Source organism: Herpailurus yagouaroundi, unplaced genomic scaffold, assembly GCF_014898765.1.
Source record: "Herpailurus yagouaroundi ecotype Mexico unplaced genomic scaffold, PumYag 67203, whole genome shotgun sequence".
Taxonomy (NCBI): domain Eukaryota; kingdom Metazoa; phylum Chordata; class Mammalia; order Carnivora; family Felidae; genus Herpailurus; species Herpailurus yagouaroundi.
In genome coordinates this window covers 327,873-344,855 of record NW_024420044.1, presented here as the reverse complement: position 1 = coordinate 344,855, position 16,983 = coordinate 327,873, and positions in this window count along the sequence as shown.

Genomic DNA, 16,983 nt, shown 5'->3' with positions numbered 1-16,983 from the left:
CACAGGGCCACCTTCAAGAAACAGCACAGCACATTCATTACCTAACTTGCTTACACCAAGCCCTGTCCACCCCATGCACCAGTGAAACTGCTTTTCCCAGTCACGCTTGCATCAGTCCCTGTGCAGTGGGCCAATTCTCCCCAAGACAGGCCATACCACTGCCCACACTGCGTCTTCCAACCCAGGTGTTTTGCAGGGCCTCGGTTCCAGTGGGGGTGTTGGAATGTCTCATTTTACAAGCAAACCAGAGTACATCTAGTTAAAATGCACCAAATATGGGCCAGGGTCTAAACATTGCCCACAACAGGATAAGAGAGCCTCTGCAGGTGAATGCTTGAAGGATAAAGTGGCAAAGACAAAACAGCAGAGTATAGGAAGCACACATTGGAGACAATCTTGGAATTGCAGGCCCTGGGGAACAGGGTGCTACAGGACCTATTCTTCAGAAGGCCATTACCCTCAAGAACAGAAGATGTAGCTGACTTTTCTAACACACAGTAGCAGGTACAGAAACTTAGACAAAATGAGAAGACAGAGGAATTTATCCCAAATGAAAGAATAAGATGAGGCCATGGCCAGAGATCTAAGTGAAACAAATATAAGTAGCCTGCCTAATAGACAGTTTAAAATAATAATCATAAAGATACTTACTGGACTTGAGAAAAGAGCAGAAAACATCAGTGAGACTCTTAACACAGAGATAAGGAATAACATAGCAGAAATAAAGGACTCAATAAATGAATTGAAAAACCCACTTCATGGAATGAATAGCAGGCTGGAAGAGGCAGAGGAATGAATTAATGGCCTAGAATACAGAGTAATGGAAAGTAACCAAACTGAACAAAAGAAAGAATAAAGAATTAGGCAAAAGGAGAATATACAGGGCACTCAGTGACTCTATCAAACATAATATCATTCATATTATAGGGATCACAGAAGAAGATAGAGAAAAGGGGGAAGAAAATTTATTTAAAGAGATAATAGTTGAAAACTTCCCTATTCTGGGGAAGAAAACAGATATCCTGATCCAGGAGGCACAGAGAATCCCCAACAAAATCAACAAAAGCAGATCCACACCAAGACAGAGAATTAAAATGGCAAAATGTAATGATAAAGAAAAATGTTAAAGTAGCAGGTCAGAAGAAAATAGGTACATACAAGGGAAACCCCATTAGGCTGTTAGGGGATTTTTCAACAGAAACTTTCCAAGTCAGATGAGAGTGGCATGATCTACTCAAAGTGCTGAATGGGGAATATCTGCAACCAAGAATACTCTATCCAGCAAAGCTATCATTCAGAAGAGAAGGATAGATAAAGAGTTTCCACATAAACAAAAACTAAAGGAGTCCATGACCACTAAACCAGCCTTGCAAGAAATATTAAACAGGACTCTGAATGGAAAGGAAGGACCAAAAGTGACAAAATGAAGATAGGAAACACAAAAGCAGTAAAATCAGTCAAGGAATTCACAAAATAAAAGTATGTAAAATGTGACACCATAAATCTGAAACATGGGGAGGAGTAAGGAATTGATTCAAAACTAAAAGACCATCAATTTATATAGACTGCTATATGCCAAAGTTTTATATACAACCTGCATGGTAAGCAAAAATAAAAAAAAACACTAATAGATATGCAAAGAATAGAGAGAAAGAAATCCAAATATATCACTAAAGAAAACCAGAAAACCATGAAAGAGAGAAAGAAAGGATTAGAGAAAATCTTCAGAAACAACCATAAAACAGGTAATAAAATGACAATAAATATATATCTGTTAATCACTTTGAATATAAGTATACTAAATATTCCAATAAAAAAACACATGGAGAGAGGAAGATGGTGAACACAACTAGAGACAACAATAGAAGATATTATGCTAAATGCAATAAGTCAGACAGAAAAAGACAAATACCATATGATTTCACTTATATGTGGAATCTAAAAAACAGAACAAAAAAATAAAGAACAAAAATCAGAGACAGATCCTATGAACAAATAACAAGTTAATGAAGGGAGGAGGGGAAGATGGTGGCAGAGTAGGATTAAGTGTCTCTTCATCCTGTAAATACAACTAAATAACTATCAAATTATCCTAAATATGCCAGACATCAGCCTGAAGACTGCTAGAACAATCTCCACAACTAAAAGGAGAGAAGAAGCCACATAAAAGAAGGTAGGAGGTGCAGACATGTGGTTTGGAGGAGAAACAGATCTTGGGTGTTGCAGAAGGGAAAGAGCCATAGTTGTGGAGGAGGGTGAGAGAGAGAAGGAAAGGCACTGGGATAATGATTCCCCAAAGTCATTGGCTTAAAAAATGAGAGGGATGAGTTGTGTGAGTTTTTGCAACCAGCAGGGCTTAAAGCCTGGGTTCTAAAGGTCAGCAGCCTTGGCTGGGTTAGAGCCCAGAGGGCACTGCACTGATCATTAAGAGAAGACAGGCAAACAATCTGGGGGCAGATAGTGGAAACAGCAATCTGAAGAGCACCTGGTACATACTGAAGGGAGACTATTAGCTCTTCTCAGAGAGCATATATGGGAAATAGCCTTCACAGAGACTGTTACCCTCTCTGGGAACAAAGGAGCTGGCTCACACCATTTCCCTCCCCTATGCCTCAGCATAAACACAGAGCCACATGTGGAAAGCAGAGCAGTGCCAACACTGGCTACCTAACTTGTGTACACCAGGCCCCACCCCCCTGCACTCTGGTAGGACTACCCTACATACTTACCTCAGTCCTAGCATGGCAAGACCCTCCCCCAGAAGCCAGCACAAACCCCTGCCCACACTTTGTTTCCTGACCAGAGAGTTCTGCAGGGCCTCAGTTCTGGTAGAAGATGGTGTCAGGTTTCATTACACAGCAGACCAGAGCACACCTATTTAAACTTCACCACATTCAGGCCATGGGCCAAACACTTCCCACAGCAGGCAATGAGAACCTCTGCAGACAACTGGCCTGCAGCAGCCAAAAACACAACAGCAGAGCACATGTAGCACACATCAGAGGCACTCCCTGAAGCACAAGGTCCTTGACACTATATGACTTCTTCTTGATAAGGAAGACAGAGAAAGACAGTTACATGTCTTCCCCTTATGGGGAAACCCCATAAGGCTATCAGCAGACATGTCAACAGAAATGTTCCAGGCCAGAAGGGAGTGACATGATATACTCAAAGTTCTGAGTGGGAAAAATCTGTAGTCAAAAATACAGTATCCAGTGAACCTATCATTGAGGATAGAAAGAGAGAAAAATTTTCCCAAACAAAAACTAAAGGAGTGTATGACCACTAAATAAGCCCTCCAAGAAATATTAAAGGGAATTCTGAATGAAAAGGATAGACCAAAAGTGTCAAAGAAAAGAAAGCATCTGACAAAATCTCCAGAAACAATAGCAAAATACATAATAAAATGGCAATAAATACATATCTATCAATAATTACTTTGAATGTAAATAGGCTAAATGCTCCAATCAAAAGACAGAGTGTCAGAATGGATAAAAAAAAAAAACAAGACCTATCTATATGTTGTCTACAGGAGACTCATTTTATTTTATTATTGTTTTTCATTTTGAGAGGAACTTTTTAATTTTATATAATTTCAAAATTATATAAAAGTTACAAAAAAAGAAAAGGAACTTACATGTACTTTCTATTTTAGCTGAGTGTTTACATTTTGCCTTATTTGTTTTTTTTAATTTAATTTTTATTTCTGAGAGAGAGAGAAAGAAAGAGAGAAAGAGAGAGGTAGAGCGTGAGTAGGGGAGGGGAAGAGAGAGAGGGAGACACAGAATCTGAAGCAGACTCCAGGCTCTGAGCTGTTAGCACAGAGCGCGATGCGGGGCTCAAACTCATGAACTGTGAAATCATGACCTGAGCAGAAGTCAGACACTTAACCGACTGAGCCACCTAGGTGCCTCTCCCTTATTTGTTTTAATACCCACATAAACATAAACACACACACATTAAAACTATTTAAGTGTAAGTTGGAGACATCATGCCCTTTCATCACCAAATACTTCAGTGTATATTTCCTAACAACCCACCAGTTGTAGATCTTTTGATGACTTTTTTTGTTAACTAATGACTAATTTAGTTAACATACAGTGTAGTCTTGGCTTCAGGAGTAGAATCCAGTGATTCATCACTTACATATATCATGCAGTGCTCATCCCAACAAGTGCCTTCCTTAGTGCCCATCACCCATTTTTTTTACCCCATTACCCCCGATCAACCCTCAGTTTTTCTCTGTATTTGAGTATCTCTTACAGTTTATTTCCCTCTCAGTTTTATCTTATTTTTACTTCTCTTCCACTATGATCACCTGTTAAGTTTCTCAAAATCCACAAATGAGTGAAACTATGTGTTATCTGTCTTTCTCTGACTGACTTCTTTCTCTTAGCATAATACCTTCCATTTGATTGACGTTGTTGCAAATGGCAAGATTTCATTAGTTTTCATCACCAAATAGTATTCCATTGTGTATATATAGAAAGAAAGAGAGAGAAATGAAGAAACAGTCTCTTAATTACAGAGAACAAACTGATGTTTACCAGAGGGGAAGTGGGTGGGAGAATGGGTTAAATGGGTGGCGGGAAGTAAGGAGTGCATTTGTAGTGATGAGAAGCAAGTGATGTATGGAACTGTTGAATCACTGTATTGTACACATCAAAGTAACATAACACTGTTAACTAACTGGAACTAAGATAAAAAAGTTTGGGGCGCCTGGATGGCTCAGTCAATTAAGTGTCCAACCTAGTCTCAGGTCATGATCTCGCAAGTCATGAGTTTGAGCCCCACATCGGGTTCTCTGTCAGTGCAGAGCCCACTTTGGATCTTCTGTCTCCCTCTCCCTCTGCCCCTCCCTCTCTCTCTCTCAAAAATAAATAAACATTTAAAAAAACTCTTAAAACAAACAGGACTGCTGAGAAGATGGCGGCGTAGGAGGATGCTGGGCTCACCGCACGTCCTGCTGATCACTTAGATTCCACCTACACCTGCCTAAATAAATGAGAAAACCACCAGAAGACTATCAGAATGGAGTCTCTGGAGCCAAGCGCAGATGAGAGGCCCATGGAAGAGGGTAGGAAGGGCGGAGAAGCGGTGCACCCTGCACGGACTGGCAGAAGGGAACCAGGGCAGAGGGGCAGCCTGCCAACCAAGCAGAGCCCCCGAGTCTCGCTTGCAAAAGCGGAGGGGTCAGACAGAGTGTGTTCCGACAGCAAGCATAACTTAGCATCTGGGAGGTCATAAGTTAACAGCTCTGCTCAGAAAGCAGGAAGGCTGGAGAACAAAGGGAGGGAGAGTTGCTGAGCACCGGGATGACAGAGCTCAGTTTGGCGGGGAACAAAGGCGCTCACCAAGGCGATTTCCCTTGCCCATCCCGCAGCCAAAATCCCAAAGGGAACCAGTTCCTGCCAGGGAACTTGCTTGCTCCACACAAACACCCAACGCTGTGCTTCTGCGGAGCCACCCCTCTGGCAGCGGGTTTGACTCCCTCCTGCTGCCACAGGGCCCCTCCTGAAGTGGATCACCAAAGCAGAAGTGAGTTAAGCCTGCCCCTCCTGCCCCCGTGCACCTTGCCTACCCACCCCAGCTAATACGCCAGATCCCCAGCACCACAAGCCTAGCAGTGTGCAAGTAGCTCAGACGGGCCAGGCCACCCCACAGTGAATCCCGCCCCTAGAAGAGGGGAAGAGAAGACACACACCAGTCTCACTGTGGCCCCAGCGGTGGATGGGGGAGGACATCAGGTCTGACTGCGGCCCCGCCCAGCAACTCGAGTTATACACCACAGCGCAGGGGAAGAGCCCTGCAGGTCCTCACCACTCCAGGGACTATCCAAAATGACCAAACGGAAGAATTCCCCTCAAAAGAATCTCCAGGAAATAACAACAGCTAATGAACTGATCAAAAAGGATTTAAACAATATAACAAAAAGTGAATTTAGAATAATAGGCATAAAATTAATCGCTGGGCTTGAAAACAATACAGAGGACAGAAGAGAATCTATTGCTACAGAGATCAAGGGACTAAGGAATAGTCAGGTGTAGCTGAAAAACGCTTTAAACGAGATGCAAAATAAAATGGAAATGACCACGGCTCGGATTGGAGAGGCAGAGGAGAGAATAGGTGAACAAGAAGATAAAGTTATGGAAAAAGAGGAAGGTGAGAAAAAGAGAGATAAAAAAAAATCCAGGAGTATGAGGGGAAAATTAGAGAACTAAGTGATACACTAAAAAGAAATAATATACGCATAATTGGTATCCCAGAGGAGGAAGAGAGAGGGAAAGGTGCTGAAGGTGTCCTTGAAGAAATAATAGCTGAGAACTTCCCTGAAGTGGGGAAGGAAAAAGGCATTGAAATCCAAGAGTCACAGAGAACTCCTTTCAGAGGTAACTTCAATCGATCTTCTGCATGACATATTATAGTGAATCTGTCAAAATACAAGGATAAAGAGAAAATTCTGAAAGCAGCAAAGGATAAACGTGCTCTAACATATAAAGGGAGACCGAAAGGACTCGTGACTGATCTCTCTTTTGAAACTTGGCAAGCCAGAAAGGGTTGGCAGGAAATCTTCACTGTGTTGAACAGAAAAAAATATGCAGCCGAGAATCATTTATCCAGCAAGTCTGTCATTTACAATAGAAGGAGAGATAAAGGTCTTCCCAAACAAACAAAAACTGAAGGAATTCATCACCACTAAAACAGCCCTACAAGAGATCCTAAGGGGGATCCTGTGAGACAAAGTACCAGAGACATCACTACAAGCATAAAACATACAGACATCACAATGACTCTAAACCCGTATCTCTCTATAATAACACTGAATGTAAATGGACTAAATGCGCCAACCAAAAGACATAGGGTATCAGAATGGATAAAAAAAACAAGACCCATCTATTTGCTGTCTACAAGAGACTCACTTTAGACCTAAGGACACCTTTAGATTGAGAGTGAGGGGATGGAGAACTAGTTATCATGCTACTGGAAGCCAAAAGAAAGCTGGAGTAGCCATACTTATATCAGACAAACTAGACTTTAAATTAAAGGCTGTAACAAGAGATGAAGAAGGACATTATATAATAGTGACAGGGTCCATCCATCAGGAAGAGCTAACAATTATAAATGTCTATGCACTGAATACGGGAGCCCCCAAATATATAAAACAATTACTCATAAACATAAGCAACCTTATTGATAAGAATGTGGTAATTGCAGGGGACTTTAACACCCCACTTACAGAAATGGATAGATCATCTAGACACACGGTCAATAAAGAAACAAGGGCCCTGAATGAGACATTGGATCAGAAGGACTTGACAGATATATTTAGAACTCTGCATCCCAAAGCAACAGAATAGACTTTCTTCTCGAGTGCACATGGAACATTCTCCAAGATAGATCATATACTGGGTCACAAAACAGCCCTTCATAAGTTTACAAGAATTGAAATCATACCATGCATAGTTTCAGACCACAATGCTATGAAGCTTGAAATCAACCACAGGAAAAAGTCTGGAAAACCTCCCAAAGCATGGAGGTTAAAGAACACCCTACTAACGAATGAGTGGGTCAACCAGGCAATTAGAGAAGAAATTAAAAAATATATGGAAACAAAAGAAAATGAAAATACAACAATCCAAACGCTTTGGGATGCAGCGAAGCCAGTCCTGAGAGGAAAATACATTGCAATCCAGGCCTATGTCAAGAAACAGGAAAAATCCCAAATACAAAATCTAACAGCACACCTAAAGGAAATAGAAGCAGAACAGCAAAGGCAGCCTAAACCCAGCAGAAGAAGAGAAATCATAAAGATCAGAGCAGAAATAAACAATATAGAATCTAAAAAAACTGTAGAGCAGATCAACGAAACCAAGAGTTGGTTTTTTGAAAAAATAAACAAAATTGACAAACCTCTAGCCAGGCTTCTCAAAAAGAAAAGGGAGATGACCCAAATAGATGAAATCATGAATGAAAATGGAATTATTACAACCAATCCCTCAGAGATACAAACAATTATCAGGGAATACTATGAAAAATTATATGCCAACAAATTGGACAACCTGGAAATAATGGACAAATTCCTGAACACCCACACTCTTCCAAAACTCAATCAGGAGGAAATAGAAAGCTTGAACAGACCCATCACCAGCGAAGAAATTGAATCGGTTATCAAAAATCTCCCAACAAATAAGAGTCCAGGACCAGATGGCTTCCCAGGGGAGTTCTACCAGACGTTTAAAGCAGAGATAATACCTATCCTTCTCAAGCTATTCCAAGAAATAGAAAGGGAAGGAAAACTTCCAGACTCATTCTATGAAGCCAGTATTACTTTGATTCCTAAACCAGACAGAGACCCAGTAAAAAAAAAAAGAGAACTACAGGCCAATATCCCTGATGAATATGGATGCAAAAATTCTCAATAAGATACTAGCAAATCGAATTCAACAGCATATAAAAAGACTGATTCACCATGACCAAGTGGGATTCATTCCTGGGATGCAGGGCTGGTTCAACATTCACAAATCAATCAACGTGATACATCACATTAACAAAAAAAAAAAGAGAAAAACCATATGATCCTGTCAATCGATGCAGAAAAGGCCTTTGACAAAATCCAGCACCCTTTCTTAATAAAAACCCTTGAGAAAGTCGGGATAGAAGGAACATACTTAAAGATCATAAAAGCCATTTATGAAAAGCCCACAGCTAACATCATCCTCAATGGGGAAAAACTGAGAGCTTTTTCCCTGAGATCAGGAACACGACAGGGATGCCCACTCTCACCGCTGTTGTTTAACATAGTGCTGGAAGTTCTAGCATCAGCAATCAGACAACAAAAGGAAATCAAAGGCATCAAAATTGGCAAAAATGAAGTCAAGCTTTCACTTTCTGCAGATGACATGATACTATACATGGAAAATCTGATAGACTCTACCAAAAGTCTGCTAGAACTGATACATGAATTCAGCAAAGTCGCAGGATACAAAATCAATGTACAGAAATCAGTTGCATTCTTATACACTAATAATGAGGCAACAGAAAGACAAATAAAGAAACTGATCCCATTCACAATTGCACAAAGAAGCATAAAATACCTAGGAATCAATCTAACCAAAGATGTAAAAGATCTGTATTCTTAAAAAGTATATAAAGCTTATGAAGGTAATTGAAGAAGGTATAAAGAAATGGAAAGACATTCCCTGCTCATGGATTGGGAGAATAAACATTGTCAAAATGTCAATACTACCCAAAGCTATCTACACATTCAATGCAATCCCAATCAAAATTGCACCAGCATTCTTCTCCAAACTAGAACAAGCGATCCTAAAATTCATATGGAACCACAAAAGGCCCCGAATAGCCAAAGTAATTTTGAAGAAGAAGACCAAAGCAGGAGGCATCACAATCCCAGACTTTAGCCTCTACTACAAAGCTGTCATCATCAAGACAGCATGGTATTGGCACAAAAACAGACACATAGACCAATGGAATAGAATAGAAACCCCAGAACTAGACCCACAAATGTATGGCCAAATTATCTTTGACAAAGCAGTAAAGAACATCCAATGGAAAAAAGACAGTCTCTTTCACAAATGGTGCTGGGAGAACTGGACAGCAACATGCAGAAGGTTGAAACTAGACCACTTTCTCACACCATTCACAAAAATAAACTCAAAATGGATAAAGGACCTGAATGTGAGACATGAAACCATCAAAACCTTAGAGGAGAAAGCAGGAAAAGACCTCTCTGACCTCAGCCGTAGCAATCTCTTACTCGACACATCCCCAAAGGCAAGGGAATTAAAAGCAAAAGTGAATTACTGGGACCTTATGAAGATAAAAAGCTTCTGCACAGCAAAGGAAACAACCAACAAAACGAAAAGGCAACCAACGGAATGGGAAAGATATTTGCAAATGACATATCGGACAAAGGGCTAGTATCCAAAATCTATAAAGAGCTCACCAAACTCCACACCCGAAAAGCAAATAACCCAGTGAAGAAATGGGCAGAAAACATGAATAGACACTTCTCTAAAGAAGACATCCGGATGGCCAAGAGGCACATGAAAAGATGTTCAGCGTCGCTCCTTATCAGGGAAATACAAATCAAAACCACACTCAGATATCACCTCACGCCAGTCAGAGTGGCCAAAATGAACAAATCAGGAGACTATAGATGCTGGAGAGGATGTGGAGAAACGGGAACCCTCTTGCACTGTTGGTGGGAATGCAAATTGGTGCAGCCACTCTGGAAAGCAGTGTGGAGGTTCCTCAGAAAATTAAAAATAGACCTACCCTATGACCCAGCAATAGCACTGCTAGGAATTTATCCAAGGGACACAGGAGTACTGATGCATAGGGGCACTTGTACCCCAATGTTCATAGCAGCACTCTCAACAATAGCCAAATTATGGAAAGAGCCTAAATGTCCATCAACTGATGAATGGATAAAGAAATTGTGGTTTATATACACGATGGAATACTACGTGGCAATGAGAAAAAAATGAAATATGGCCTTTTGTAGCAACGTGGATGGAACTGGAGAGTGTGATGCTAAGTGAAATAAGCCATACAGAGAAAGACAGATACCATATGGTTTCACTCTTATGTGGATCCTGAGAAACTTAACAGGAACCCATGGGGGAGGGGAAGGAAAAAAAAAAAAGAGGTTAGAGTGGGAGAGAGCCAAAGCATAAGAGACTGTTGAGAACTGAGAGCAAACTGAGGGTTGATGGGGGGTGGGAGGGAGGAGAGGGTGGGTGATGGGTATTGAGGAGGGCACCTTTTGGGATGAGCACTGGGTGTTGTATGGAAACCAATTTGACCATAAATTTCATATATTGAAAAACAAACAAACAAACAAACAAACAAACAGCCCCGCCTGCTAGTCTCTTCTTGCTTGTTGCTTAAGTTCATAGCTCTTTACATGGTCCCAGTCAGGTAATTAATGAAGAGGGCCAGAAGTTACACTCAGCAGTAGCTAGGGCTATGAATTAGCTTTCTTGCCTGAGAAAAGCAAGAAAGCCAGAATCAAGCACCTTCTCAGGTGTTCTTGGTCAGGCTTTCTGGTCAGTAAGGGCCAAGAGATACAGTCAGCAGTGTTGACATTAGAAATTATCTCCCTGGGGCACCTGGGTGGCTCAGTCGGTTGGGCAGGTGACTTCGGTTCAAGTCATGATCTCACAGTTTGTGAGTTTGAGCCGCACGTCAGGCTCTGTGCTGACCGCTCAGAGACTGGAGCCTGCTTCAGATTGTGTCTGTCTCTCTCTCTCTCCCTCTCTCTCTCTCTGACCCTCCCCCGCTCACACTCTGTGTGTGTGTCTCTTACTAAAAAATAAATAAACATTAAAAAAATTATTATAAAAAAGAACTATCTCCCCTCCTGGTTGAATAGTAAAAGAGCTCCATGCCATGTGAGACTTTTTGCTTTTTGTCTTGATTCACTACAAAGCCAGTGTGGTTAATTTAGGTCTGCCTGCCATAGTCTCTACTTGAGGATTGCTGAGATATGTAGTTTCTAGGTGTTCCTGTCAGGGTTTCTATTAAGGTGGGGCCAGGAGCTATACTCAGCAGTGGGTGCGCTATGAATTAGCTCCCCTCCTTGGGATTGGGGGGCACACAGTAAGCTCCAGGGTTGGCAAGGATTGTAGTTTGAAAACAAAAATCAGGTAGACCTGTGCCCCACTTAATTACCTGGTCATTCTACACCATCATCTTGTCTCTGCAGATGAGCAAAGCCACTGGATGGGATTTCTACTTGGGCACTGCAGGTAGGAACTCAGTCTGTCAAGATTGGAACATTGTTATTGCAAACCTCCATCCCCTTCTTCATCACAATCAGATTCCCAGTGTCCCAGTCTTTCGGTTTCCTCCACATTCCCTATGAGATGATACCACAGTAGGATTCCGAAGAATCAATCCACAATGTTGGGGGAGCTAGATGACCACCCTATGCACTTTTTCCCCCATTGGAGGACATGTAGGTTCAGAAGAGAACTCTTAGTATGCTGCCACACCATCCTTGGGGAGGGTTGATGTGATTAGTTTGTACCTATTTCTCTTACTCCTATAATCCAGTATGTCTTGGTCTCTGTAGTGCAGGGTGTGCTTCAGTCTCACCAACGTGATATGTTTTTACTTGTAAACTATTTTCAACGAATAGTTAATTTTTCTTCTTGTGAAGAGGAAAGAAGTTGAGAACAATCTATATCAACATCTTGATGACATAATTCTCTACAAGTAATTACTTTAAATGTAAATTTATTAACTCCCCAATGAAGACAGAGATGACAAAATGGATGAAAAAATAAGATTCAACTATATAATTAGATTAGAATAGTTTTAGGTTAGAATGATAAGATTCAGTTATATAGTTAGATTGAGACAAATAGAATGCAAGTGAAATGATGGAAAAATATATTTCGTGCAAATAGTAACCAAAAGAATGCTGAAGAGCCATACTCATATCATATAAAGAAGACTTTTAGTCAGAAATTGTGACAGAGGAAAAAGATGGATTATATATATTGATTAAAGGGTCCATTTATCGATAAGAGGAAAAGGTGTTCAGTTCTTTTTTTTAAGTTTTTAATTTTAATTCCAGTTGAGTTAACATATAATATTATATTAGTTTCAGATATACAATATAGTAATTCAAAAATTCTATACATTACTCAGTGCTCATAATGATAAGTGTACTCTTTAACTCCTATCATCTATTTCACCCAACCTCCTTCCTATTTCACCCCCCCCAACCTTCCCTCTGGTAACCATCAGTTTGTTCTCAATAGTTAATAGCCTGTTTCTTGGTTTGCCTCTATCTTCTCTCTCTCTCTTTTTTCCCTTTGCTCATTTGTTTTGTTTCTTAAATTCCACATATGTGTGAAATGATATAGTATTTGTCTTTATCCGACTAACTTATTTCATTTAGCATTATGCCCTCTAGATCCATCCATGTCATTGCAAATGGAATATTTTATTATCTTTTTATGGCTGAGTAATATATCATTATATATATTTACCACATCTTTATCCATTCATTTACGAATAGACACTTGGGTTGCTTCCATATCTTCTCTATTGTAAATAATGTTGTAATAACCATAGGGATACATGTATCTTTTCAAATTAATGTTTTCTTTTTCTTTGCATAAATACCCAGTAGTGGAATTACTGGATTACAGGGAACTTCTATTTTTAATTTTTTGAGGAAGCTCCAGACTTTTCACAAGTTTACCACAGTGGCTGCAACAATTTACATTCTAACCAATAGTCCACAAGTTTCCTTTTTTTGCACATTCTTGCCAACATTTCTTATTTCTTGTACTTTTTATTTTAGCCATTGTAAAAGGCATATGACTGTATCTCATCGTACTTTTGATTTCCATTTCCCTGATAATTATCTTTTCATGTGTCTGTTGGCCATATGTGTGTCTTCTTTGAAAAAAAATGTCTATTCATGCCCTGTGCTCATTTTTAATTGGATTATTTGTTTTATTGGTGTTGAGTTGTATAAGTTATTTATATATTTTGTATATGAACATCTTATTGGATACATTTACAAATATCTTGTTCAACTTGGTACATTGTCTTTTTGTTAAGAATTTCATTTGCTTTACAAAAGATTTTTATTTTGCTTTTGTTTAGTTTAATTTTGCTTTTGTTTTCCTTGCCAAAGCAGATATATGTAGAATAATGTTTCTATGACTGATATCAAAGAGATTACTACCAATGCTTTCTTCTATGAATTTTATGGTTTCATGTTTCACATTTATGTCTTTAATCCATTTTTAGTTTATTTTTGTGTCTGGTGAAAGAAAATAGTCCAGTTACATTATATGCATATAGTTGTCCTGTTTTCCAAACACCATTTGTTAAAGAGACTATCTTTTCCCCATTGTATATTCTTCCCTCATTGAGTATAGATTAATTGATCATGTAATTGTGGATTTATTTCTGGAGTCTTCATTCTGTTCCATTGATTTATGGGTCTGTTTCTGTGCCAGTGCCATACTGTTTTGGTTACTACAGTTGGTAGTATATCTTGAAATCTTGGATTGGCATATCTCCAGATTTGTTCTTTGTCAAAATTGTTTTGGCTATCTGGGGTCTTTTTAGTTCCATACAAATTTCAGTATTATTTGTTCTATTTCTGTGAAAAATTCTGTTGATATTTTCATAGGTATTGCATTAAATCTGTAATTACTTTGGGTAGGAAGGACATTTTAACAATGCTTGTTCTTCCAATCCATGGGCATGAAATTTCTGTCCATTTATTTGTGTCATCTTCAATTTCTTTCATCAGTGTTTTATAGACTTTGGAGTACAGGTCTTTCAGTTCCTTTGTTAAATTTGTTCCTAGATACTTTATTCTTTTCAGTGCAATTTTAAATGGGATTGTTTTGGGGGGCACCTGGATGGCTTAGTCGGTTGAGTGTCTGACTTCAACTCAGGTCATGATATCACAGTTTCTGAGTTCAAGCCCTGCATCGGGCTCTGTGCTGACAGCTCAGAGCCTGGAGCCTGCTTCGGATTCTGTGTCTCCCTCTCTCTGCCCCTCCCCTGCTCATGCTCTGTCTCTCTCTCAGGAATAAACATTAAAAAATAATAAATACATAAATGGGATTGTTTCTGAAATTTCTCTTCCTTCTACTTTATAAGTAGTGTACACAAATTTCTGTATATTAACTTTGTATTCTGAGAACTTTATGAATTTATTTATGAGTCCTATTTTTTTGTTGTTGAAGTCTTCAGGGTTTTCTATATATAGAATCAGATCATCTGCAAATAGTGAAAGTTTTACTTCTTCCTTACCAATTTAGATGTCTTTATTTATCTTGTCTGATTGCTGGGCTTATTACTTCTTGTACTATGGTGAATAAAATGCTGAAAGTGTACATTTCTGTCTTATTCTTTTTAAAAAGTTTTTAAGTGTTTATTTATTTTTGAGAGAGAGATAGAGTGCGAGCAAGGGAGGGGCACACAGAAAGGAGGACACAGAATCCAGAGAAGGCTTCAGGCTCTGAGCTGTCGGTACAGGGCCCAATGCAAGACTCAAACCCACAAACTAGGAGATCATGACCTGAGCTGAAGTCAGACCTTTAACTGACTGAGCCACCCAGGTGCCCTGTCTTATTCTTGATATTAAAGGAAAAGCTGGCAGTTTTTCACCATTGAGTATGGTGTTAGCTGTGGGTTTTTCATATATGGCCTTTATTATGTTGAGGGTTGTTCCCTCTAAACCTTCTTTATTGATGGTTCTTAATCTGAATTGGTGTTGTATTTTGTCAAATGTATTTTTTAATCTATTTAAGTGATCATATGGTTTTTCTTCTTTCTCTTGTTAATGAGATATATCATGCTGATTGATTTCTGAATATTATACAGCCCAGTCTTCCCAGAATAAATCCTAATGAACTGGGGTGAATTATTTTTTAAATATTTGTTGAATTTGGTTTGTTTATATTTGCTGAAGTTTTCTGCATCTATGTTTATCAGAGATATTGAACTGTAGTGTTTGGTTTGTTTTTTCATAGTGTCCTTACCTGGATTTGGTATCAGGGTAATGCTAGCCTTTTAGAATTAGTTTGAAATCAGTGTTCTTTATGTTTGGTCAAATTCACCTGTAAATATTTCTGATCCTGGTCTTTTGTTTCTTGGGAGTTTTTTATTACTGATTCAATTTCATTGTTGGTAATTTGTTCAAATTTTCTATTTTTTTCCTCATTCATTTTTGGAAGGTTATGTGTGTTTAGGAATTTATGCATTTCTTCTAGGTTATTCAAGTTGCATATATTTTTCATAATATTTTCTCATAATATTTCATATTTCTGTGGTATTGGTTGTTATTTCTCTGCCTTAATTTCTGATTTTATTTATTTTATTTTATTTTTTTTAATTTTTTTTAATGTTTATTTATTTTTGAGACAGAGAGAGAGACAGAGCATGAACTGGGGGAGGGTCAGAGAGAGAGGGAGACACAGAATCTGAAGCAGGCTCCAGGCTCTGAGCTGTCAGCACAGAGCCCGACATGGGGCTTGAACTCATGGACCGTGAGATTGTGATCTGAGCCAAAGTCGGATGCTTAACCGACTGAGCCACTCAGGCACCCCAGATTTTATTTATTTTAATCCTCTCTACTTTTGTTGAAGTGTCTGGCTAAACATTTGTTCATCTTTTCAAAGAACCAGATCCTGGTTTCATTGATTGGTTTTATTGGTTTATTTAAGTCTCTATTTCTTTATTTCTGCTCTAATATTTATTATTTCTTTTTCTCTACTGTCTTTGAGATTTGCTTTTTCCTCTTTTATAGCTCTTCTATTTGTAAGTTAAGTTGTTTATTTGAGTTTTTCTTGGTTTTTGAGGTAGACCTGTATTGCTATAATCTTCCCTCTTAGAACAGCTTTTGCTGCATCCCAAATATCTTGGACTGTCGTGTTATCATTTTCATTTGTCTCCATGTATTTTTTTATTTCTTCTTTGATTTCTTGGTTGACCTATCATCGCTTGGTAGCATGTTATTTAACCTGCATATGTTTGTGTTCTTTCCAGATTTTTTCTTGTGGTTGATTTCTAATTTCATACCATTTTGGTTGGAAAATGTGCATGATATAATTTTAATCTTTTTGAATTTTTGAGAGTTGGTGTTTGGGCCTAAAATGTGATCTATTCTGAAGAATATTCCTTGTGCACTTGAAAAAATGTGTACTCTGCTGCTTTGGGATGGAATATTCTGAATATACCTATTATTTCATGTGGTGCAATATGTCATTTAAAGCCCATGTTTCCTTGTTGTTCTGTCTGAATAATTTATCCATTGATTAAGTGGGATGCCAATGTTTCCTATTATTATTGTATTGCTGTCAATTTTCTCCTTTGTTAATAGTCTTTGTATATTTAGGTGCCTCATGTTGGATTCATAAATATTTGCAATTGTTATGTTCTCTTTTTGGATTGTTCCCTTTGTCATTATGTAGTGTCCTC